This window comes from Eptesicus fuscus, chromosome 7 (genome assembly GCF_027574615.1).
Source record: "Eptesicus fuscus isolate TK198812 chromosome 7, DD_ASM_mEF_20220401, whole genome shotgun sequence".
In the NCBI taxonomy this organism is placed as follows: domain Eukaryota; kingdom Metazoa; phylum Chordata; class Mammalia; order Chiroptera; family Vespertilionidae; genus Eptesicus; species Eptesicus fuscus.
This window is the reverse complement of record NC_072479.1, coordinates 23,248,346-23,272,815: the sequence shown is the minus strand read 5'-3', so window position 1 is coordinate 23,272,815 and position 24,470 is coordinate 23,248,346. Positions and strand designations below refer to the sequence as shown.

Below are 24,470 nucleotides of genomic sequence, written 5' to 3'. Positions count from 1 at the left end.
GGAATCAACCGCACAACCTGGGCATGTGCCCTTGACCAGAATTGAAACTGGGACCCTTCAGTCCACAGGCTGAAGTTCTATCCACTGAGCCAAACGGGCCAGGGCATGCACTATGCTTTTCAAGACATTATCATTGGAGGACACTGAGCAAAGAGTATGTAGGATCTCTCTGTGTTATTTCTTATAACTGCATGTCAATGTATAGTTATCTCAAAATAAAAAAAATTCAATTTAAAAAACTGTAAATATAGTTATTATTTTAATTTTAAAATAAGGCAGTTGAGACAGAATGAGTTTAATGAATTTGCTCATTGCTAGAGGAGTATTGCATGGCAGAATTGAGATTTGAACCACCTGGGTTTTGAGAACAGAATCCTTAATTTTTTTCTGGCTGTATATGTGGCCCACAGTTACTACTGGGATTTTAATTATCCAAATTACATTTTTCAAAAGAATCTCATAACATTCTAAGATAACCCAAATTGACCAAGCCCTAAGCATTTTTATCCATATTTCAGCACAAATTATTTTACACATCACATTAAAGGCCAATATTTAAACTCTCATAAATAATAATTATTATCATTATCATACATTAAAATACATATACAAAATTAATTTTTATGAACTAAATTTAAGTGGCCATTTTGATTCAAATTGTGTGCAATGGCTTATAAAAGGTACTTGCATATTTATAAGAGCTGTTAAATGGAGAAAATACAGCAACCACATGTGTTTATTGTAAGAAGGAAATGACAAACGTTGCATAAAACACCTGGCAGCTCCTGGCTCATGCACGTGCTTAGGCAGTGGTAGAAGCAGTGAGTGTTGGAATCATGACCGCTATTGAACAAGAAGAGTTTTGTTAATGGATAGGGAGGAGGAAAACTGTTTTCAGTAGGAAATCTTGTGACTCGTGCTTTATAAATTGTGACAGGTTCTCTATATTCAGTACATCATTAACTCCAGAAAATGACATAGACACATCTCCAGTTTACAGATAAGGAATGAGCATTTTCCCCAAATTAGCAAGACATTAAGTGAGTTAAAGCATGCATAAAGGGTGCCCAGGAGCTCCTGACACACAGTAACTGTTCAGTGTCAGCTCTTATTAACATCGCTCTTGCTACTCAGTAGTGAAGAAAAGATTAGAACATGTTCTGTCAGACACATAGCACATTCTACACCATATGTCATTATAAATAAACAGTGCTCTGCATTTTGTACTGCTAAGAATAGTAAATATCTATGCACAAGTGGAAGCGCCTGAATAAATGCCCTTTGAGCTTCTTTAGTAAGTAGGGTGAAGAAAGACAGCAGAAAAGACATGCTGGCTGCTTAGCAGAGAGCAGCCCTGACACACTGGGGTTAACATCACCAGCCTGTGGTAGGTAAATGGCCTGTTCTTCATCTGAGAAGGTGAATTTCTAGGTGACTTGAAAACAGGCATCCTTCAAGGAGGCTGGGGACAAAATAAAGTTGACAGCATTTGTATAAAATTTACCATCACTAAACAAATTCTAATTAATTTCACTAAGTTAAGGGCCATACCATAAATGGTCATGGAGACTTAGAGATTAATAATAAACTGTCTTCTGTCTTGAGAAGCTCATGGGCGCAGAGGAGAAACCATCATAGAAACAAACTGATGCAACGTGGCAATTCTATTGAAATAGGTATAAGGATGGTGGGATAATATATAACTGATTAGTTCTTCCAGAAATCAAAGAATAACTACAAAAAATATATATAGCAGAAGGTACTTCTTATTCATTTATTCACTTGAAGCATGCTTTCAAGTTAGGCCATCAGACTGTCAAGTAATGATTACTTTACATTACCCAGGTGTTCAGTTAAAAATCAAACCAAGAAAATTGGATACAATCTGGAAAGTAATCTGTATCTTTTGTCTCATGCTTATCTCTGACATACTTATTACACTGAGGAAAGATGAATAATATTCCCTAATATGAAAAACACTGAATTTGACTTGCAAAGTTTACATTAGAAAATGATCCAACATTCATCTCATCTCTAAATATTATTAATATGAATTAGTCCATGAAAGCAAAAATTCCATTGTCTTATGTTTTTCAAAGTAGACCATTATTACCTAGAATTAGCATAATAACAAATGCATAAGAATATTTGCTACCGATTGTTTTAAGTAGACATTTATCCTATGTTTATGCTCATCTCTGTAAAGTTTACGTTTTGCCCATGCCACAAGAACCTCATTACAAGGCATTTTCATCCCATGAAAATGTCTCTATTCCTTGCAATGAAAAGGATATGATACCTTTCTCCAATCACTGTTACACAGGCTTTTACATTTTTCCTGCTCAACTTCACACATCAAGTGCCATTACAACAACTATTGTAAAATAATTTAAATAACTATCTGGAAAAATTATAGGGTTGGGGTGGAATAGTCTTCCAATGCAATGATGTTATCTCCATGGAAGAAAAGATTCTAATTTGGACCTGTTACAGTGCATTAGAAAATGAGCATTATGTTTATGAAATTGCAAAACAATAAGCAAAATGGAAAGGCAAACTATTCATAAAATATTTTAAAATAACAAACCAGTTAACACTGTAAAAGAAGAATTTGCAAAGTAAATATAAATGTGTATTTTGTTCCCTTTCCATCACCACTTACAAGTTAATGTGAGCTCCACTGGCCCTCTAGTGGTGATGTGTTACGGTTACAGATTCTTAACACAGGATTAAAAGCTGTCTTCTTTTGGACTACCAAAGTGAAACATGTTCCTGTAAATGCCAAATTCTAGGAATATATTTTTAAATCTCCGTGTGGGATGTAAGTAGAAAAATTTTCCTCAGCTAGTGTGGGGTTTCTTCTTGTACCCCTCAATAAAAGATATGTCAAGTGAGCTGACAAATCTGGATATCACATTATACAGCATAATAACACAGTACTTTTGCCACATAAAATTTTCCAAAAGGTTGCAGATGAGTCAGAGCAAAAGGTTCTGCAAGAGCTGCCACATATCTCTATTGCACCTTAATTCTTTCAGCAAACCTCCTCTTGTGGACCTCTGGCATTTTCTTCAAAAGTTCGTCCAATTGTTTTCATGTTTCTAAAATGTACAGAAATGACTAAGGTTTCAGGCTGAAAGGCAAGTGCAGTCACCTTCTGCATTACCTTTTTCCTAATCTTTCTGAACAGAATCACTCCTGAAAAAGCCCTCACAACATTAAATGTATTACAAAGAATACATTTTACTCCGTCTAGAGGACATCATTTGGTTCTTGGTCAAAACAAAGTGTTTCATAAGGAGGAGGTTGCCACACTTCCTTGGTGCTAATGAAAGGATCAATGCACTCATCTTTTCTTTCTATTTCATGACTAAGTTATTTTTATTTTTAATTTATCTTTATTGTTGAAAGTATTACAGATGTCCCCTTTTTTTCTCCCATTGCCCCCCTCCTCCAAACTCCCGCTCCTCCTCAGGCCTTCATCACACTACAGTGTGTCCATGTGTTATGTGTACATGCAAATATGTTCTTGGGTTAATCTCCCCCTCCCCTTGTCCCTCTGAGAATCATTGGTCTGTTGCATGCTTCCTTGTCTCTCAATCTATTTTGTTTGTCAGTTTACTTTGTTCATTAGATTCCACACATAAGTGAGATAATGTGACATTTGTCTTTTTTTTACTGGCTTATTTCACTTAGCATAATACTCTCCAGGACCCTCCATGTTGTCTCATAGGCTAAGAGATCCTTCTTTTTTTTTACAGCTGCATAATATTCCATTGTGTAAATGTACCACAGCTCTTTTTATCTACTCATCTACTGATGGGCACTTGGGCTGTTTCCAGAGCTTGACTATTGTAAATTGTGCTGCTATGAATATAAGGTGCATACTTTCTTTCTGATTGGTGTTTGGGTTTCTTAGGATATATTCCAAGAAGTTGGATCACTGGGTCAAATGGCAGATCCACATTTAATTATTTGATGAAACTCCATTCTGTTTTCTAAAGTGGCTGCACCCGTCTGCATTTTCACCATTAGTGTACTAGAGTTCCCTTTTCTCCACATCCTGGCCAGTGCTTGTCATTTGTTGATTTGTTGATGGTAGCCATTCTGACAGGTATGAGGTGATACCTCATTGTCGTTTAAATTTGCATTTATTTAATGATTAGTGACTTTATGCATTTTTTCATATGTTTCTTGGTCATTTCTATGTCCTCTTTGGAGAAGTGTCTATTTAGGTTGTCTGGCCATTTTTTAAGTAGATTATTTGTCTTTCTTTTGTTGAGTGTATAAGTACTTTATATATTTTGGAAATTAAATCCTTATTAGATGTATTATTAGCAAATATGTTCTCCCATATAGTGAGTTCCCTTTTAATTTTGATGCTGATTCATTTTGCTGTGCAGAAGCATTTTAATTTGATATAGTCCCATTTGTTTATTTTTTCATTCATTTTTTTCTTGCACTAGGCATTGTAACAGTGAAAATTCTGCTGCGTGAGATGTCTGATATTTTGCTGCCTATGTTTTCTTCCAGGATTTTTATGGTTTCACATCTTACATTTAAGTCTTTTATCCATTTTGAGTGTATTGTTGTGTATGGTGTAAGTTGGTGGTCTAGTTTTATTTCTGTGCATGTACCTGTCCAATTATCCCAACACCATTTATTGAAAAGATTATCTTTAATCCATTGTATGCTCTTGCCTCCTTGGTCAAGTATTCATTGAGCATAACGGCTTGGATTGATTTCTGAGTTCTCTGTTTTGTTCCATTGATCATTATGCCTGTTCTTATGCCAGTACCAGGTTGTTTTAATTACAGTGGCTTTGTAGTATAGCTTGATATCTGGTATTGTGATCCATCCAGGTTTGTTCCTCTTTTTCGACTATTCAGCTATTCAGAGTCTTTTTCAGTTTCATATAAATTTTTGGAGTATTTGTTCTAGATCTGTGAAATATTCCATTGGTACTTTAATAGGGATTGCATTGAATCTATAGATTGCTTTGGGTAGTATGGACATTTTAATGATGTTAATTCTACCAATTCATGAACACAGTATATTCTTCCACTTGCTTATATCTTCTATCTGTTTTTTCAATGATCTGTAGTTTTCTGAGTATAGGTCTTTTACCTCCTTGGTTGAATTTATTCCTAAGTATCTTAATATTTTTTGTTGAGACGGTAAATGAGATTTTTTTTTGTTTCTTTTTCTGATAGTTCATTACTGTTTTATAAAAATGCCATCAATTTCTGGGTATTCATTTTTTATCCTGCTACATTGCTGAATCCATTTATCAAATCTAGTAGATTTTTGGCAGAGTCTTTAGGGTTTTCTATGTACAGTATTATGTCATCTGCGAATAATGACAGTTTTACATCCTCTTTTTCAATTTGGAGGCCTTTTACTTTTTCTTCTTATCTGACTGCTGTGGATAGAATGTCCAGTACTACATTAAATAAAAGTGGTGAAAGCAGGCATCCCAGTCCTGGTCCTGTTCTTAGGGAAAATGGTTTTGGTTTTTGCCCATTGAGTGTGATGCTGGCTGTTGGTTTGTCACATATGGCCTTTATTATGTTGAGGTATGATCCTGCAATTCCCACTTTGCTGAAAGTTTTTATCAAAAATGGATATTGGATTTTTAAAAATTTCTTTATTGCTTAAGGTATTACATATGTATCCTTATCCACCCATTGGTAACCTATTTATTGTTTAATAACATGCTAATTAGCCTCCATGTGTTTGAATATTTGGAGGTGTTTTAATTGATTTCTCGTTTCATACCATTGTGATCTTAGAAGATGACTGTTATGATTTCAGAGTTGTTTTTCTTTTGGCTACAAAAAAAAGCCAAAGAGAATAAGATTAAGATTCAAGGTGATGGTTGGGGCACAAAGACCGAAAAAAAGAATTGGCTTAGAAGAACCTGACAGAGTGGTAGGAGGAGAAATAGATAAAATGATGTAACAGGATAAAATGGTTAGGCACATATACAATATAGTGATTATTATGTGAGTAGAGGCCTGGTACACGAAAATTTGTGCACTCGGGGGCGGGGGGGGCCCTCAGCCCAGCCTGCACCCTCTCACAGTCTGAGACCCCTTGGGGGATGTCTACCTGTCAGCTTAGGCCCTTAGGCCCGCTTCCCAGGAGATCGGGGCTAAGCTGGCAGTCAGACATCCCTCTGGCAGCCTGGGAGACCTTGGGGGATGTCTGACTAATGGCTTAAGCCGTTAGTTGGGCATCCTTAGCATTGCCATGGAGGTGGGAGAGGCTCCGCCACTGCTGCTATGCTGGCCAGCCATTAGCCAGCTTCTGGCTGAGCAGCGCTCCCCCTGTGGAAGCTCACTGACCACCAGAGGGCAGCTCCTGCGTTGAGTGTCTGTCCCCTGGTGGTCAGTGTGCGTCATAGTGACTAGTCATTCCTGGTTGTTCCACTATTAGGGTCAATTTGCATATTACCCTTTTATTATATAGGATAGGCAGTATTCTGGACATTAGTTATCACAACAGCCTTGGAAAGTAGATACAATGACTATCACCATTTTATAGTCTGGAAACTGAGATTCAGAGAGACTAGGTATTATGATCCAAATCTCACAGTTATTCAGGGGCTAATGCTGGGATAAGAGTCTGAGTTTATGATTCCTGCACTCAAATATCACCTTTTCCTTTTAGAAAAGGAAAAGTCAGCATTATATTCCTGAAGGTAAAAGAACTGAAAGAAGCTCATTGGTTTCAGCAACAAGAAAGCCATTAATAACTTTTGTCAGAACAGTTTCAACGTGAAGATAAAGACAGAAAAGTTGACTTTGGTGTTACCTATTGAAATCTTTTGTGGCATTTTTTTCTGACTTCCAATCCCTCAGACCTTCTATCCAGATAGGAGTTTTCTAGATACTGATACTGAGCTCATATTAAGGATGCAAGATATTTATCACGTGTTCACTGTGAAATGAAGAGGAAAGAAGCAACACAGGTGGGAAAAAAAAGTCAAACTGATGCAGACCTGAAACAGATTTCAACTAATGGGGAAGGGAGCTCTTGAGGTATTATTGATTATTAAAGTTGGTCTGCATTGGGTTAAATGGCCCAGTGTTATAACCACTGGGCTCAGTCAGCAGATGTGGCTGCACTAGCAGGATCAGAGTGGGGCCTCTGCAACTTAAACATACCCTTATAAAGCTGAGAGCTGGAGGCCCTGGCAGGATAGCTCAGTGGGTAGAGCATCTTCTCATGCACCAAGATTGTAGGTTCCATTCCTGGTCCGAGTGCATACAAGAATCAAACAATAAATGCATAAATAAGTGGATCAACAAATCAATGTTTCTTTCTCTCTCTTCCTCTCTCTCTAAAAAATAAATAATAAATAAATAAATTTTTAAAAAGCTGAGAGTTGGAAATGATTTACAGAAGTTCTTTGAAGGGTAATGTTTACCACACCTCCCAATAATTTTTTTAAGTTTTTATTTATTATATTAAATTTTTATATTTGAATGATTAATAGTGACTTTTTTAATCCCTGACTGATATATGGACTTTAAGCAAACTTTACATTATATTTTAATATTTCCTTGATATCTGCCTCTTTAATAACAGATCAGTAGCATCTTGAAGTCAAGAACCTTGTATTTTCATTTTTCTTCAGCATCTAACGGAGCAATATGATTCACAATAAACTGTGTTAACAATTGAGTAGTGGGGGGCATTTGAGATAGGTCTTTAAGGATGACTAATAGTTTTCCAGTCAGAGCTAAATGTTTGTATTCTTTTTTTTTTTAATATATTTTATTGATTTTTTACAGAGAGGAAGAGAGAGGGATAGAGAGTTAGAAACATTGATGAGAAACATCGATGAGAGAGAAACATCGATTAGCTGCCTCTTGCACACCCCCTACTGGGGATGTGCCCGCAACCAAGGTACATGCCCTTGACCAGAATCGAACCTGGGACCCTTGAGTCCGCAGGCCGACGCTCTATCCACTGAGCCAAACCGGTCTCGGCTAAATGTTTGTATTCTAATTCAACTTGCAGTCACTATACTGTTTTTTAGGTTTTTATTTTTTATTTTTGGTAGGTTTTCCTCTATACTAGGTACATTTTCAGTTTTTCTTCTCTAAATGGGATAATAACAGATTTTATAAGAATTAAATTAAATAACAAGTAAAATATCTAAGTACTTTAGGTAAAATATATCCTAAAAGTTGTCTTATCTTTTGTACCTTAATTATCTCTTTATTTGAGGGAGGGACTGCCTTCCACCTCCATAGTTTTAGTACCTTGTACAGTATTTGATCCACAGTGTGTGCTAAATAAGTGTTTTTTGAATCAATAGAAAATTAATGAAAATGGGATCAAAATAATAAGAATTTAAAACAATAAGAAATCAAAGGGAAAAAAACTAAAGAACATACAAAGTAGGCATTAAAGAATTTTATTACATTGCTTTTTCTTCAAATACTAGAGGCCCGGTGCATGAAATTTGTGCACTGGTAGGGTCCCTAGGCCTGGCCAACAATCAGGGCCGATAAGTGGGGTGACTGGTGGGGCAATCAGGGGCCCACACTGGCACCCACCTTGGCCAGCCTGGCACTGCCTGCTTGTTGGCCTGCCCCTCCTCCCACCACCACCATTTGCTTCCCTCTACAAGGTGACCGACGGGGAGATCGGGGGCAGCTCCTGCATTGAGCGTCTGCCCCATAGTGGTCAGTGCACGTCATAGCAACAAATCATTGCACTGGTCGTTCTGCCATTTGGTCGATTTGAATATTAAGCTTTTATTATATAGGATTAGCTCACAAATGATTTTTCTCAATGAGCCAGATTTTTATGCATAAAGTCTGAATGATGACTGAGAAGGAGAATTTGAGATTATATAGTTATAATTTTCAGATGAGGATATTGAGGTTGTACAAATAATTCGTGGTAGATTGATTGTTGGAAATTCAATCTTCAAACATATAATTCACAGTCATTTTTTTCTCAGCCCAAAGTATTTATTGTAAGGGCACTAATATTTCTGTCATCTACTTTTTAAGGGTTGAAAAGGACATAATTATAAAATACATTGCTTTACATTGTAAAATTATCTTATGCTTTTAATCCAGCAAATATTTACTTGGCATCTCTGTAATGTATTAAAGTTCTTTGTTAATATAATAAATTGTATAATTCAGCAAAACTACTTGTACAATAGATCCATTGATCTAACAAAATATAAGCAGTTCTTAAAAGTTTTTGTTTTACAGTTTAGTCAACTGCTTGTTTGAAATACTCATTCCACTGGTCATCCAAAGCCTGTCCATCCTTCACTTCCAAGTCCAAGTTTAGTTTAGTATAAGGTGCCTAGGATGTTGAGGACTCCAATTCCAGTTCAGGCTTCCCCTCTAACTTAAGCCACATTATGATGAGCTTGAAGTCTCTCTTTTTTTTTTTTTAAATTGCAAATTCTTCAAAAAAGGCTATATTTAATATCCTTTAGTTTCTTTCTCTCACTTATTGACTAGTAATACCAAGAATACACTTGATACTTGTTGTTTCATTTAATAAAGACAATGTTTAAAAACTTAAGCTTGGGAAGCAACTAGATGATGGTTGCTAATAATTAGTGTATAAAATAAATCCATTGCTTTACCAAAGAACTGATACTTAAGAGATATTTAGAACTGTCCAAACTTCCTATTGCTTTCTCCCAGTAGACACACTTGACCATAGGGACTTCCTAAATATATCAGTCATGCCTCTCTGCCTCCTCTCTTTAAGAGTTACATTTACCCATGTCTACTCTCAATGAAATAAATAAGTGAAATTTAGACCACCAGTAACTGCTCACCCTGGCCAGAAGAAGAAAGAAGAAACCAGCTGGGGAAAATGGCAGTTTGATGACAAATGGTGAGTATTTTCTTCTTATGTCACCTCTTCTCCCCCCTACCAATTAATCTGGAATAGTTCTCCTCATTCAAAATGCATTTTTCTCTCCTATCTTTTCCCTCACCCCCATATAAGCCTTGAGAAATAATTTTTAATATGCAGTCTGAATGGCTCTTTATGGTTTTATTTGATTCTCCAAAGAACTTCTGTGAAGTTTAGAATTTAGCATCTGAGTGGTGCAGTGAAGAAACTGAGCATTGGAGTGAATGAGCATTATGGAGTGGAGGTCAGAATCTAGGCCTCTTCAGGAAATTCCTCCCAAGTAACAATATAAAATCAGGAAATGCCATATAATAGTTATGCCTCTTCCTTCTCCACTTGCTGTGTCTTATTTTTCTTTCTTTTCATTTATTTTTGTTCTTAAATCTTCTTTCCATTATACTGAGGTTGTTTAAATGTAAGATAATCAAATAAGAGACACTAAACACTGAAATAAAAACTGAGACACAGAGCAGTCTTCTAAAAAATGCTTCATGTCCTCTGTTTTGGGAATAAAATGAATATATAGAATATACTATAACATGAACAATATGCATTTTGTTAATATATACATTTCCAAGATTGGTACAATTCAGAGGGAGTGATCTTACTTTTGAAATGTCAGGGACATTTTTCTCTTTTTCCTCCATTTTGGTAGGTTTTCAGGGGAATTATCCCAGAACTAGTACAACATGATATGAACTCTCCTGACTTATACATTCCTGACTTTGGCTTCTTAGAGTATCAGATTTTATTTTTAAGCATTCTGCAATTAACTATAACCAATTTTAATTTTAAAAATATATGCCAAATATTTCCATAATCTGTGATGTTCTTATACCCAGTTGAGCTGTGATCTGCAAACTGATTACCTTTGCCCTTTTCTTCTTCTTGTGAAACACTGTGGGTAGGTACCCATCCATTCCAATTAATATATAATAATGATGAACTAAAGACAATATCCTAGCTCAGCTCCCATCTGTGGTTATGCATAAATATCTGCTTCTGGCAAGTGACATTGTATGCAAATTTTAAAATTTCAGTGCTGCAGGAAATTCATAATGTATTCATATATACCTAAAATAGAGATTTTCCCACTTTTCATCACTCTTCATTTGTTTAATGTTCAGGAACCCTATAAATACAGTTAAAATACATTTTTATCTTTATTTCCTTTTGCTACCATTTTTGTTTTAAAATTGTCTCTTGTCATGGTTGCCAATACCAATTAGTACATAATATTTTGGCTCACATTAAAGTAATAGTTTGTGAAATACATTCAATTAACAAGTGCTAATTAAAGAAATTGACATTGCTTTTAGTGGCATTGTTCATTCGTAAGACTAGTGCCCATATGTATTTATTACTATGTTCCTCTGGGACTTAACAGTTAGTATATAGTTGCTGCCTTAAGGCTTCTCTGTATTTGCTGTGAGCAAAACTGTCCATCCATGTGATCCAGTCTTAAAAACGGATGCAAGTAATATATTCCATGTGCAGTTACACAGATTTTTATTTCCTGTTATTTCAGAAAGTAAATTGCATCTCTCTCTCTCTCTTTCTCTCTCTCTCTCTCTCTCTCTCTCTCTCTCTCTCTCTCTCTCTCTCTCTCTCATCTCTCTCCCCAGGTTTCTAGTTGGTTTTAAATTGTTCCCATTTTGGTGGCCACATATTTATGTATTAGCCTAAGAGAGCAGCATCTTTCAGGAGTCCTGCACTTAAGAATAAATTGTGAAATTAATAAATTGACACCAAATGGATGAGTTTTGATGGTACCCAAGGGCTCAAAAGGAATGTTAACAAGTTGGGAAGGCTTAATGATAAACGTTCTTAGAGCCAACCTGCTCTTTGTATTACAGTGTGTCTCACATTAAAAAATAGGACATTTGGGATTTAACAGTACAGCCCTGTTGTCCAGTAGTAAACATGCCACTTTACTTGACTTGGAACTGGGTAAACTCTAGAAATTAAAGAAAGGAAAGGTGATGAAGAGTGAGATCATTTTTTAGGCATATAAAAACACATTATGTAACTTTCATAGCACTCCATTTTTTTAAGTCAAGTGGGAAATAGGAAAAAATGTTTCCATTATCTTTTGAAGAGACTAAGCAATGTAGTTTTATTTTCATCATCTTACGGAAAAGTGTACATGTACCTCATATTTCATTAACTGAAGTGTATACTTTAAGTCATAAACCACTCAAGATAATATGTTTCTCTCACTTGAAGAATTCAATGGTAAAATATTGCCTCAAGTGAGAAAAGTAATTCTAAAGGTGCATTTGCATAGGTACAGTGCTGTGCCAGTATTAACCTTTATTTATTTTTTTTTAAATATTCACTGAGTTTAGCTGGGCTCTTTGGAACCACAAATTATTAAAATAATGCCAATTTCATGATCAGTGAATGTTACAAAAGTAGACAATGTAAGTTTCGGGAAGTATGGGAAGGCTGGGATGTTTTTGTTTTTGTTTTCCTTTGGGATAAAGCATATAATGAGGAATCACACTGGGTGATCTTATAATCTCTGGAACTCTGAGAGGAAAAAGTCTCACTCCCAGTTAGATGTTTGAAAGTAGCAGTTCCACTGTGATGGTGTGGCTCAGTTGATTGGGCGTCATGGTGGGGAGGGGAGAAGGGGGGTGTTGCTAGTTTGATTCTGGTTGAGGCACATGCCTGTGTTGCAGGTTCAATCCCAAGTGGGGATATGCCAGAGGGGACCAATCAATGTTTTGCTCTCATATTGATATTTCTCTCTCTCTCCCTTTCTCTCTCTCTAAAAATCAATAAAAAGTTTAAAAAGAAAGTATCAATTCAATAAATGTAGAGAGGATGACCCTGGATATGACTGATCAAGAATAAATGAGTGTAATGTTGCAGGAATTAAACAAAAAGATATTGAGCAAAATAATATTCAGATAAATTATTCAGACAATAGACCTGCTAACCTTTAAAAGGTAGAAGTCAGCCTAAGTAGAAGTGCAACATTTTTGGTGATCAGAACTCCAAATTCAATGCCTTGTAAGGCTTTACAGTGAACACTTTTGGAGATTCTGCCCAGTCATAACCATTATTTCCTTACCCTGGCTCTTCTACAATAATCACCTTTGGCATTCATTTTGCTTAGAGCCTCGGCGGATTAAATCAGAAGCCTCTCAGAGTCACTGACTGGAAATGTGTACATGGAAAAGATCATTGTTTTGAGTGGCTGAACCAGTAAAGCACAAGCCCAGGAAGTACAGGATACATTTTTGAATCAGAAATATGAACCAGAGAGGACAAGATGACACACAGAGAGCAGAGATGTGAAAACAAAAGTCAAGATGGCATGGAGTCCCTCATTTTGGCATACTTCGGGGACCTGCCTCTCTTCCTCCCATGGCTTCCTCTGTGAGAGCCCTAATGTATTCCACCTACATCTTTCCCCTGCCTTAAGCTAGTTAATGTAGGCCACTGTTAGAAAATCCTAAAGCTTGACTCAACTATTTATTCTATTAGGCAGTGAACTGCTCACATTTTTACATTTTCTAATGAATTTCATTTACTTCTATTAATTAGTAGAGTCTGCAGAGGTAGACAGTATCACCTAGTTACATTCAAAATGAGAAATCTATTACTTGTTATTAACAAAAAGAGAAGAAATGCAGAAAAAAATCATTGCGATTGTTGCTATGGCTATTTACTTCCCTTTTTGCTGTTTAGTCTCAAAATTAAAAAGTTACTATAAACTACATTTATTTGAATACTTAGTATTAAATACTTAAAATAAAAAAATGCAAAGTTAACCTTTTAAGAAGACAGATTATTTTAATCTTTAAAAGTAAGAAAGACGTGTATATAATTAGACTTGGTAATTATCTATTTAACGTGGTTAACCCATCATATCACTTTGATATGTAGAAGGAGCACTAGGAAGCTTGCTAAGATAATGTAGGGGATGGGTACAGGTTAACAATCCTGAAACTTCAGGATGGGGGATATGTTCTGAGAAATGTTTCAGGCAATTCTGTGATTGTGTGAACATCACAGATAGTATAGCCAACTACACATTTAGGCTATATGGAATAGCCTATTGCTCCCAGGATATAAGCCTGTACAGAATGTTATTGCACAAACCAAATATGAAATTAAATCAAGCACAAGGAAAATGATGCAATCGATAGATGCAGTAAACATGGAAAGTGTGAAGCTGCTTCCAGCTTAACAGGGCATACTGTTTTACAAAATCTTTATTTTAATACGTAGAAATAGTACTGTAAAATAATGATAAAAGCGTAGCAAATACATAAACCAGTAACATAGTCATTTATCAGTATAAAATATTATCTACTGTGCATAACTGTATGTTATACTCTTACATGACTGCTAGCTCAGTAGGTTTGTTTTACACCAGCATCACCACAAACATGTGAGCAATGTGTTGCACTATGATGTTTCAATGGCTATGATGTCACTAGATGATAAGAATTTCTGTGGACCACCATTGTATATGTGGTCATTGATTGAAGCATCCATGTATACTGAAGTTGAACAATTAAGTAAATGATGGTGGATGATAGGAGCCAGGTTTCTCACTATTGGAGTGGGATTTTATGGGTAGAAGGGGAAGAGGCTAGAATGACTCACGTGGTGATGGAATAACCCTGGAGAGAGACATCAGTAAGAGCTCCCATTTAGTTTAAGGTATTTACTTTAATAGTTTACAGATTACATATTAACTCCTTATAAATATGTGTATATACATAGGTTAGTATAAACATATGTATGTTCTTCCTATGTCAGCTGGGAGTACCTAAAAGAAATGACACCAACAATGAGCACACCTAGAACAGAGGTCGTGTAGCTAATGCCATTCTGTAATAACAGCAAACATATCTCCTAAGTTAAATGGCTGGGACAGGAAGGTGAGCTCAGAGGTTCTCATAATGCCAGACGATAAGGATGTGCTAAAAACAGACAAACAACCTCTAAAAAAACCTACCTTAATGGAAAATATCATAGAAGCATAAAAGACAACTCAAAGATATTCCAATGGCCAAAGCTGGAACACTAATTTGAGCAAACAGAATCAAATAGCATTAGATTACACCCTAAAGTATGAAATAAATAGCCATGAGTGCATACTGATATAAATAAGTAATTGAATAAAGTCTTAAAATAGGAGAGAACAGAAAAGTCCCTCATACATAAGAATTCAAAATAATTTATATGAATGCTCTGCCCTAAGGGAGATATGGGCTTAAGTGGCATGAGCATAGTAACTAAGGGGAAAAAAAAATAACTTTACAGTGAAGAAATCTGATAAACACTACCTCAACCAGGTGATCAAGGTTAACATCAACAGTCATAAATTATGTTGATAGCATGTACCCTTGATATCTTATCTAATAAAAGGGTAATATGCAAATTAACCATCACTCCATCACACAGATGGCAGCGCCCATAGCCACAAGATGACAGTGTCCAGTACTCTCAGCCCCGCCGGAGTCCCCCAGTCCCCGGGGGGAGGGGGGGCGGCCACTGAGAGTGGGCAGTGACAAAGCAAGTGTTTGCCACAGCGACAAAGCAAGTGTTCCATGCCCGACTGCAGATGGGCATCTGGGCCGCGGAGAGCCTCTGGGCAGCGGGCGTGGCATGGCCAGGCCCCGCAGAGAGCTACTGGCACACGGATTCATGCACAGGGTTACTCGTCCTATATGATAAAAGCGTAGTATGCAAATTGTCCCCTTGACCAAGAATTCATCTGGGAGTTTGACCAGGGGGCGGGGCTGGCCAGGGGAAGGGAGGGATGCCCTGGCCAGCATCCAGCAGCTGCTAGGGACCCTACCAGTGCACGAATTTCATGCATTGAGCCTCTACTATGATATAAATGGAAACATCTCTCCCATATTCTTCTCCCAAACCTATAACCTTCATCTATTTATGGTAACAACATCAGAGAAATTCCAAATGAGCCAGCGTTGTTGTATTGTACATAATCCTCTACCATTACTCTTCAAAATTGTAAAGGTCATCAAAAAATAAATTCTGAGAAACATTCACAGGCAAGTGGGGTCTAAGGAGCTGTGACAATTAAATTGTACTGCTGGATCCTGGAACAGATAAAGGATATGAGGAAAAAAACTGAAGAAATCTGAATAAAATGTGGACTTTAGTTTACAATATTGCATCGATATTAATAGTAATCATAGTGTACTAATGTAAGATGTTAATAATAGGAGAAAATATGTGAGAGATATATGTGGGCTATTTGCACAATCTTTACAAGTTTTCTGTATACCTGAAACAGTTTTTTATAAATAAAGTTGATTTTTAGGGAGAAATGTAGATTCTGGGACCTTCTATAAGAGTCTATGTAAGCGGTCTGAAGGTCTACCGATGATTCTGATTCCTCTGGTCCATAAATACATTTGGAGGAACATTGCCCTAGTTTGTGAATTTTTGAGGGTAGAAGCTTTTTGTTCATTACTGTAGCTCTAGGCATCAGGTGTGGGTAGCAGGCAACCAGCAAGTAAAATTTTTGCTGACTTGATTTAATTTGTCATTGGTAAATATATTTCAGTTATATCTCTATTTAAGACAATGACATCTATTTTCCTTGCTCATTAGTGTTTTTCAAGCTTCTCTTCATAGTTTTATTATTTTTTTCTATATAGCTATTTATTTTATATGCATCTCTATAATGCTCATGTATATTAACTTTTAATTTCTTCCCATAATCATCCCTGGAACTATTAATAACTTATGGATGAAATGTGTCACATTTATACTCTATATACTTATATACAAATAAGAATAATTAGAGATTTAAATATAAAAATTGTTATTCAAAGAATCTATATTTCCCATCTACTTTCTTTCCTTTTCTGAGGATACCTGTGGTCTACCTGGATAATCTAAGATAGTTTCCCATCTGGAGATGCTTAAGTTCATTATCTAAATAACCATGCCAGGTAAGGTAACATTTACAAGTTCCAGAGTTTAGGGCATAGATACCTTTTGGAGTGCTGTTATTCAACCACAATCAATTATGAATCTGGAATTCCCTCCTTAGTCTCTCCTTTGATATTATGACATTATACCCTATCTCTTAACGTTAGATATCATTGTGTGATTGAGAGCACCAACATCTTTACAGTTTCAGCTTTCTTTCCTCTCTTTCAAATTGTTCTCTTCTCCAAGTCATTTCTATAAGACTTACTTTATATCTTGCAAGATTCAACATTCATTCATCCTATATCATTCATCCTATGAAAAGAATATCATTTTCATTAATTCTGTAATGTTCAATTTACATTACATTTAGTCCTCTAGCTATAAAAAATAATGTATATGCTAATGAATACAAAATATATACTTTTTTCACTTTATTTTTTTTTTTATTTTTTTTACTTATTAGGATTTTATTTGCAAGTATCAGTGAGCAATATGGAACATTCTGAGATGACACCTCACTTTATTTTTTAAATATTTTTTATTGTTGACTAGAAGCCTGATGCACGAAGTTTGTGCTAGAATAGGCTTTCCTTTCCCTGGCTGACAGCACTGCCTTTCCATTCTGGCCCATCCCCTTTCTGATCAGGCCCCAGAGCCACCTCTTTTCACTCTGGGAGCCACCTCTTTCTGCTCCGGGAGCCGCCTCTTTCTGCTCTGGCCCCGCCTTCCCACGCTGCCCAGAGGCCCTGAGAGACCGGTTGGTGGGCAGAATGCCTGTGTTGTCGCCATGGCGATGATGCAAGCATCCCGCCCCCGTCACTTGGCGCCTGTGTATGCAAATTAACCGCCACCTTTGTTGGGTTAATTTGCATATCACTCCTGATTGGCTGGTGGCGTAGCAGAGGTACGTTCCATTTACATGTTTGTCTATTATTAGGTAAGACTAGAGGCCCGGTGCACGAAATTCGTGCATGGGGGGGGTTGTCCCTCAGGCCAGCCTGCACCCTCTCCAATCTGGGACCCCTGGAGGGATGTCCAACTGCCCGTTTAGGCCAGTCGGGCAGTCGGACATCTCTCTCACAATCCAGGACTGCTGGATCCCAACTGCTCACCTGCCTGCCTTCCTGATTGCCGCTAACTGCTTCTGCCTGCCAGCCTGATCACCCCCTAACCACTCCCCTGCCAGCCTGATTGATGCCTAACTGCTCCCCTGCCAGCGTGTTTGCCCCTAACTGCCCTCCCCTGGAGGCCTGGTCCCCCCAATTGCTCTCCCCTGCAGGCCTGGGTCCCACCCAACTTCCCTCCCCTCTGCTGGCCTGGTCCCTCCCAACTGCCCTCCCCTGCTAGCCATCTTGTGCCGGCCATCTTGTGTCCACATGGGGGCAGGATCTTTGACCACATGGGGGCAGCCATCTTGTGTGTTGGAGTGATGGTCAATCTGCATATTATTCTTTTATTAGATAGGATAGAGGCCTGGTGCATGGGTGGGGGCCAGCTGGTTTGCCCTGAAGGGTGTCCTGGATCAGGGTGGTGGTTCCCTTGGGGGGTGGGGTGGCCTGGATGAAGGGCCTGTGGTGTTTTGCAGGCCTGCCATGCCCCCTGGCAACCCAAGCAGAGGCCCTGCTATCTGGGATTTATGTATCTTCTACAATTGAAACTTTGTAGCCTGGAGCAGAGCCTAGCCTCCTGCTCGCTCTGTGGCTGGCAGCCATTTCTTTTGGGGTTTGTGTATCTTCTATAATTGAAACTTTGTAGCCTGGAGCAAAGGCCTAGGCAAGCAAGGGCTGCAGAAGCTTTGCTTCCTCCATTGCAGGGGGCAACCCTTGCCTCCTGCTCTTTCCAGCTCAGTGGCTGCCGCCATATCTGTTTGGATTTGTTTACCTTCTATAATTGAAACTTTGTAGCCTTGAGTGAAGGCTTAGGCTGGCAACAGGCAGGCAGAAAGCTTGGCTTCCTTTGTTACCAGGGAAACCCAAGCCTCCCTCTTGCTCTCTGTGGCTGTAGTCATCTTGGTTGGGTGTATTTGCATAGTTGCTCCTGATTGGCTGGTGGGCGTGGCTTGCAGGTGTGGCTTGTGGGTGTAGCGGAGTTAGGGTCAATTTTCATATTACTCTTTTATTAGGTAGGATAATATTACAGAAATTTCCCATCCCCCCCTTTACTCCCTCTTTCTAGTCCCTACCCAACCCCCCATGTTTTTAATCCCTTATTGCCTGTGTTTCCACTTTTACCTTTCCTATTTCTCCTGAACGCAAGCTAGTAATTTACCTGCTAGGCAATATCTTCATACAAATGTCCAACAAATACCTCAAAACCAACTGTGAGGAGAATACACCTATTTTGATTCACTGCCTAGATATATTACAGTATTACAACTCTGCTCACACCCAGAATCTGGACATTTTGATAAGAACCTAAGCTTAGGATGTCTATCACAAGTTTCTGCTCTGCTTGTCCTGGGTCACCTTTTGAAATAACCATTTAGGGTTGAGCCCTGGAAAAGGTACTGACCTCTTCCCCAACCATTTTATAAATAACTAGAAGCCTGGTGCATGAAATCGTGCAAGGGGCTTGGCCCTTGCAGTCCCAGCTGCTGCCTTGGCCCTCACAGCACCGGCTTCATCCAGAAGGTTGTCCAGACGGTCGTCCAGAAGGTCATTCGGCTGTTTGGTCCAATTAGTATATTAGCTCTTTATTATATAGGATAGGTGCTTGCTACCCTTGTTCTCTCATGACCTGGCACACATGACTGCCCTTCTTTCAACTCATTGAGTCCCTTCTACCCATTTCTGGATTCTGTAAATAATAAATCTGGTGACTTTACCTCCTTTGTGTTGAAATTATACCTTCAATCAAAATGACCCTAGGGTTTTCACTTCCCCAAAGTGGGAACTTGAATGCTGAGGGAGATACTTGCCAACATTATGTTAATGACTTGTGCCTCATCATTGAGTAAGTCATAATCTGCATATTCTTAATTTAATTCACCAGCTATGGTCTCCCCAAACATACCAACATACTCCAAAGGAAAAAGTGTGAACCACACTTTCATAAAGGTCCTTCATCAAGTCAAGGATGTTCTGGTTAAGAAAGCTTCAATATATTCCTAATTTGTTGAGTGTTTTATCATGGATTGTTTTCCAATGCTCTTTTAGTTCTATTGAGATAATCATTAATTTTTTTGTTCTTTACTATATTAATATTATAATACTGATTAATTTTAGGGTTTTTTTAACTATATTTTTATTGATTTCAGAGAGGAAGGGAGAAATAGATAAGAGAGAGAAAGAGAGAGAGAAACATCAATGATGAGAGACAATTATTGATCAGCTGCCTCCTACACACCCCTCATTGGGGATTGAGTCCACAACTCGGGCATGTGCCCTTGACTGGGATCAAACCCAGGACCCTTCAGTCTGCAGACCAATGCTCTATCCATTGAGCCAAACCAGGTAGGGCTTGACTTTAGGGTTTTAAACCAACCTTGTATCCGACTTAGTCATCATAAATGAACATTGTTATGCTAGTGGACTTGATTTGCTATTAATTTATTGTAGATATTTATAACTATAGTAATAAAGAATATTGGTCTATAATTTTATTTTCATGTGATTTTTTTCTAATTTTAGTATCAAATTAATACTGGCTTCATAGGATGAGCTGGGATATGTTTCCTTCTCTTTTATGTTTAAAATCATTTGGGAAAAATTGATATTAATTCTCCTTTAAATTTTTAGTAGAATTCACTGGTAAAACCATGAGATCCTGGGCTTTTCTTTGTGGAAAGATTTTTAGATGTTTTTATGTATTATTGTTCCATTCTACATTCTATGTATTCTGAATCAGTTATGGTAGTTTGTATCCTTCTAGAAATTTTATTTACAATATCTAATTTCTCAGTTGTTTATAATAATCACTTATAAGCCTTATTTGGTATATAAGATCAGTAGTTATACCTCCTTTATTCTTCTTGGTTTAAGTTATTTGAGTCTTTTCTGTTTTTTTATTGGGTCAATATTTTTTATAATTTGCCATTTTTATTTGTTTCAAATAAATAAATTTGGTTTGATTAATTTTCTTTTCTGCACTTTATCTCTCCCTTATATTTGATATATTCAGCTATCTTCTTCCTTTGAGTTTAGTTTTGCTTTACAATAGATTTCTATGTTTAATACACAACAAACTTTGACACTGTGTAATATTTTATCCTTTATAATATATTCTCTTAGTAGCATCTCCTACCCAACATATCATTTATCTTTTTATTTCATTGGCCTCCCCTTCTCTTCTAATTCTACTTTTTTGGCTGATCCTCACCTCCTGGATCTTTAAAAGTTTAATATTTCAAGGACTTTGTCTTAACACCTTTTTTTCCCAATTATGGTGGATGTTCACTTTCTTCTCAAATTTAAGATGGAAGGACCCAATATCCCAGATGCTGAATATGTGGCAGAAAGCCCTTATCTATTGCAAGAGCCTTCATTCAATGATTAGTCAATCCAGGACTATAAAAGCCCAAAACGATCCCTTAAATTTGGAAAATTCTGAACTTATGTTCTGGTTTCAGTTTCCCTGTGGTGTCACCAGAACCCTTTTATATTTCATCATCGTCCAACTTCTCCCACTGCCCATCCTGACTTTTTCTCTTTTATATTGTTTGATCCTAAGAACAGTCTCTATTAAACTCCCTAAGTACTAATTCCCACCTCAGAGTCTGATTGCCATGAAACTCAAATTGCAACATAATTATATACTCTCTACATAGGTGATTTCATCTACATAAATGGTTTCCTTGTCCTTCTATATGCTGACAATCATTAATTTCTATTTATATTCCAGACTTTCTCTAAACGCCAGACAATATATTTCAAAACAGTCACTTGGATACTTCACAGACAGCTAAAAATAAACATGCCAAAAATAAAGATCATGATTTCTGTTCCGAAACTTTGTCCTTCAGCTCTGTTTAGTATAGCAGATATCTATTCTAAGAAAATACCTTTAGTCCAGAGTTTTTCAAGATCTTAGTATCATGTACAAGATACTAATATGGCCACTATGACACTGAGGAGATAAGTAGAAGTCAGAAGGTCTAATGTAAGTCATTTTCCTAAACATTTTATCTATATTAACTCAGTGCTTCTTACAGCAACTCTATGAAGATTTATTATAATACTAGAGGCCCGGTGCATGAAAATTCATGCACTGGAGGGGGGTGGTGTCCCTCACTTGGCCTGTCCCCTCTCACCATCCAGAAGCCCTCAGGGGCAGGAGGCAACCTGGTGATCAGGGGAAGGTGACGCCCCATCACACCTCTGCTGCTGCTACTGCTGGCAGTGCAAGCCTCAGCCAGCCCTGGTTACCTGAGCCTTGGGCAGCCCTGAGTGGCTGGGCAGCCACCATCCAAGGCTTGCCTGCACCTCGGGCCAGCCCTGGGCGGCTGGGGGTTGGGGGGACTGGGGGACTCTGGAGGCAGGCACGTGGAGTGGCCAGGCCCACTTGGGGATGAGACTGGCCTTTCCGTGTACCTGCCACCCCGGTGGGGCTGAGGGGACTGGGCGCCACCATCTTGTGGGCACCACCATCTTTGAGGGTGGGGCAGTCAATTAGCATAGTCCTTCCTTATTGGCTGTGGGTGCTGCCATCTTTGTGATGGCGTGAGGGTCAATTAGCATATTCCCTTTTTATTAGATGGGATTATATATTTTATGGGAAACTGCTATACAAAAACGTATATAAATTGTCCAAGGTCCTAACATCAAAACAAGGATTTGCATCAATAACATATACCCAAAAATCTACATAATAATTATTTTTTATACTGTCTCACTGACATGAGTGTTGGTTTGAACTTTGAGTGTATTTGGATGAGAGGATTGCGTAAGAAATAAAAGTTCTTATATGTTGTGGTTGATAAGCACCACAATTGGCAGGAGCATGTTATATGACAATACTATTATTTTAACATATTCTTGGACTTGCTGAAAAAAATATTAACTCCTTATGACCAGAAGGGAAAATTCTTGATTCCAGGGTGCCTAAAGTCTCTGTGAACATTGCAAATACTATATTCTTTCCTGTTAGCATGTTTAGAATAATATTACCCAAAATGTAAAACTTATCTACCTATTTATCATTTATCTATATATCCTCATATGTGTGTACTAGGGTCAAAACCCTTATTCATCCATTCAGCAGGTGACCAAACTAAAAGCCAAAGTTTGTGTGTTATCCTTGAAATATTTATCTCTCTCACAGTCCTAAAAGTAAATAGTTTTCAAGTCACATTATTTATAAATGCTTCTAAAAATCTCTCACTTCTTTGCATCCAAGGCATGACTCTTACTACTGCCCCTATTTAAGACTACTCTCACATCCACCCTTGATACCAGTTTCTTGCTCAAGGACCTTGCAAAGACTTCCTACCTGATCTCCCTCTATTGACTTTTGCTTTTTCAATCAATCCTCTTTAAATAACTTAGAGTAATATATTTAAAATACAAATCTGATTATGTCAATTTCCTGCTTAAAACCTTTCACTGACTTCCATTTGCTCTTAAGAGAAGGAGCAAAATCTATAATATGACTCCAAAGGTGCATTTGCTGGTTTTTCTTCCCTATCTTTCTAGTGTCGCCACTGTTATTACTCCTCTGTCCAAATTCTTTCTTCTTTCAGGTCAGTTAGCATACACCATGCCTGTTCTGAACTCAGGGCCATGTACATGCTGCTATTACTCCACTGAAAGCTCCGAACCCCATATCTTGAGTTGGCTCATATTTCAGATCTTCATTCAATCAAGCCTTGAGAAGGCTTATATAACTCCTAGAAATAGGAGTTTGATCCTTGGCATTGTTAAGGGTGCATGCAGGAGGCAACCAAGCGATGTGTTTCTCTCACATCTATGTTTCTCTTCCCCCTTCCCCCTTCTTCCCTTCCACTCTGTCTGAAAATCAATGGAAAAAATATCCTCCAGTGAGGATTAAAAAAAAAAAAACAAAAAACATGAGAAGTCATGTTGGTGTATTATATTCACAAATACCTAAAGTCTTTTAAAACTTTTATTATATTTAATGGGCTCCAGTGGTTAAAATATTTGATCTCAATTACTGCATGTGACTGGGGACAAGAGCAAAAGTTGGGTATCTCAACAGTTTGCAGATACTTCTGGGTCCAAAATTTATCTCCATAAAATCAGCCTTGTTAAAAATTAGGCATAAAGCATGTGAGAAAAATGTTTCAGGCTTTAAAAATTTAAGAAGAAAACCAACACATTCATTGTCAAGATTTTGTTTATTGACTGAATTGTAGGACATTTGATTTATAAAATATTTTACTTGATAGCAATGCACCTCTTGTACCTAGGGAGAGGGGTGTGGACTTCGAGGCAGATGGAAAAAGCAGTTATTAAAAACTGACAGGAAAGGCCAAGGAAATCAATAGGTCTGGGTATAGAAAATTTCATCTAGTTGGATATCCTAGGTGAGGTACATGATTTAAAAGTCAATGAATCAAAAAGTAAGGGGGACAGGAATAAAAAAAAATGGTGAGACTGGCCTTTACTAGTAAAAATGCCTAAGTCAGGACCTTCTTCCTAAAATGGACATCCCATATTTCTCATTGTGTGACACAC

The 24,470-nt window shown here is 37.6% G+C and overlaps 1 protein-coding gene across 2 annotated transcripts in view; it reads right to left on the bottom strand.

Moving 5' to 3' along the window:
• CCER1 (coiled-coil glutamate rich protein 1) overlaps positions 1-24,470 on the bottom strand; it is a 129,351-nt gene that overhangs the window by 50,057 nt on the left and 54,824 nt on the right. The window contains exon 4 of one of the 2 annotated variants that reach the window (XR_008556704.1): positions 1,367-1,462. The exons of the other annotated variant lie outside the window; for it this stretch is intronic. The gene's annotated coding sequence lies outside the window, so the exon portion shown is untranslated. Of the gene's footprint in view, positions 1-1,366; positions 1,463-24,470 lie in introns of those variants that run through there. 2 annotated transcript variants of the gene reach the window in all.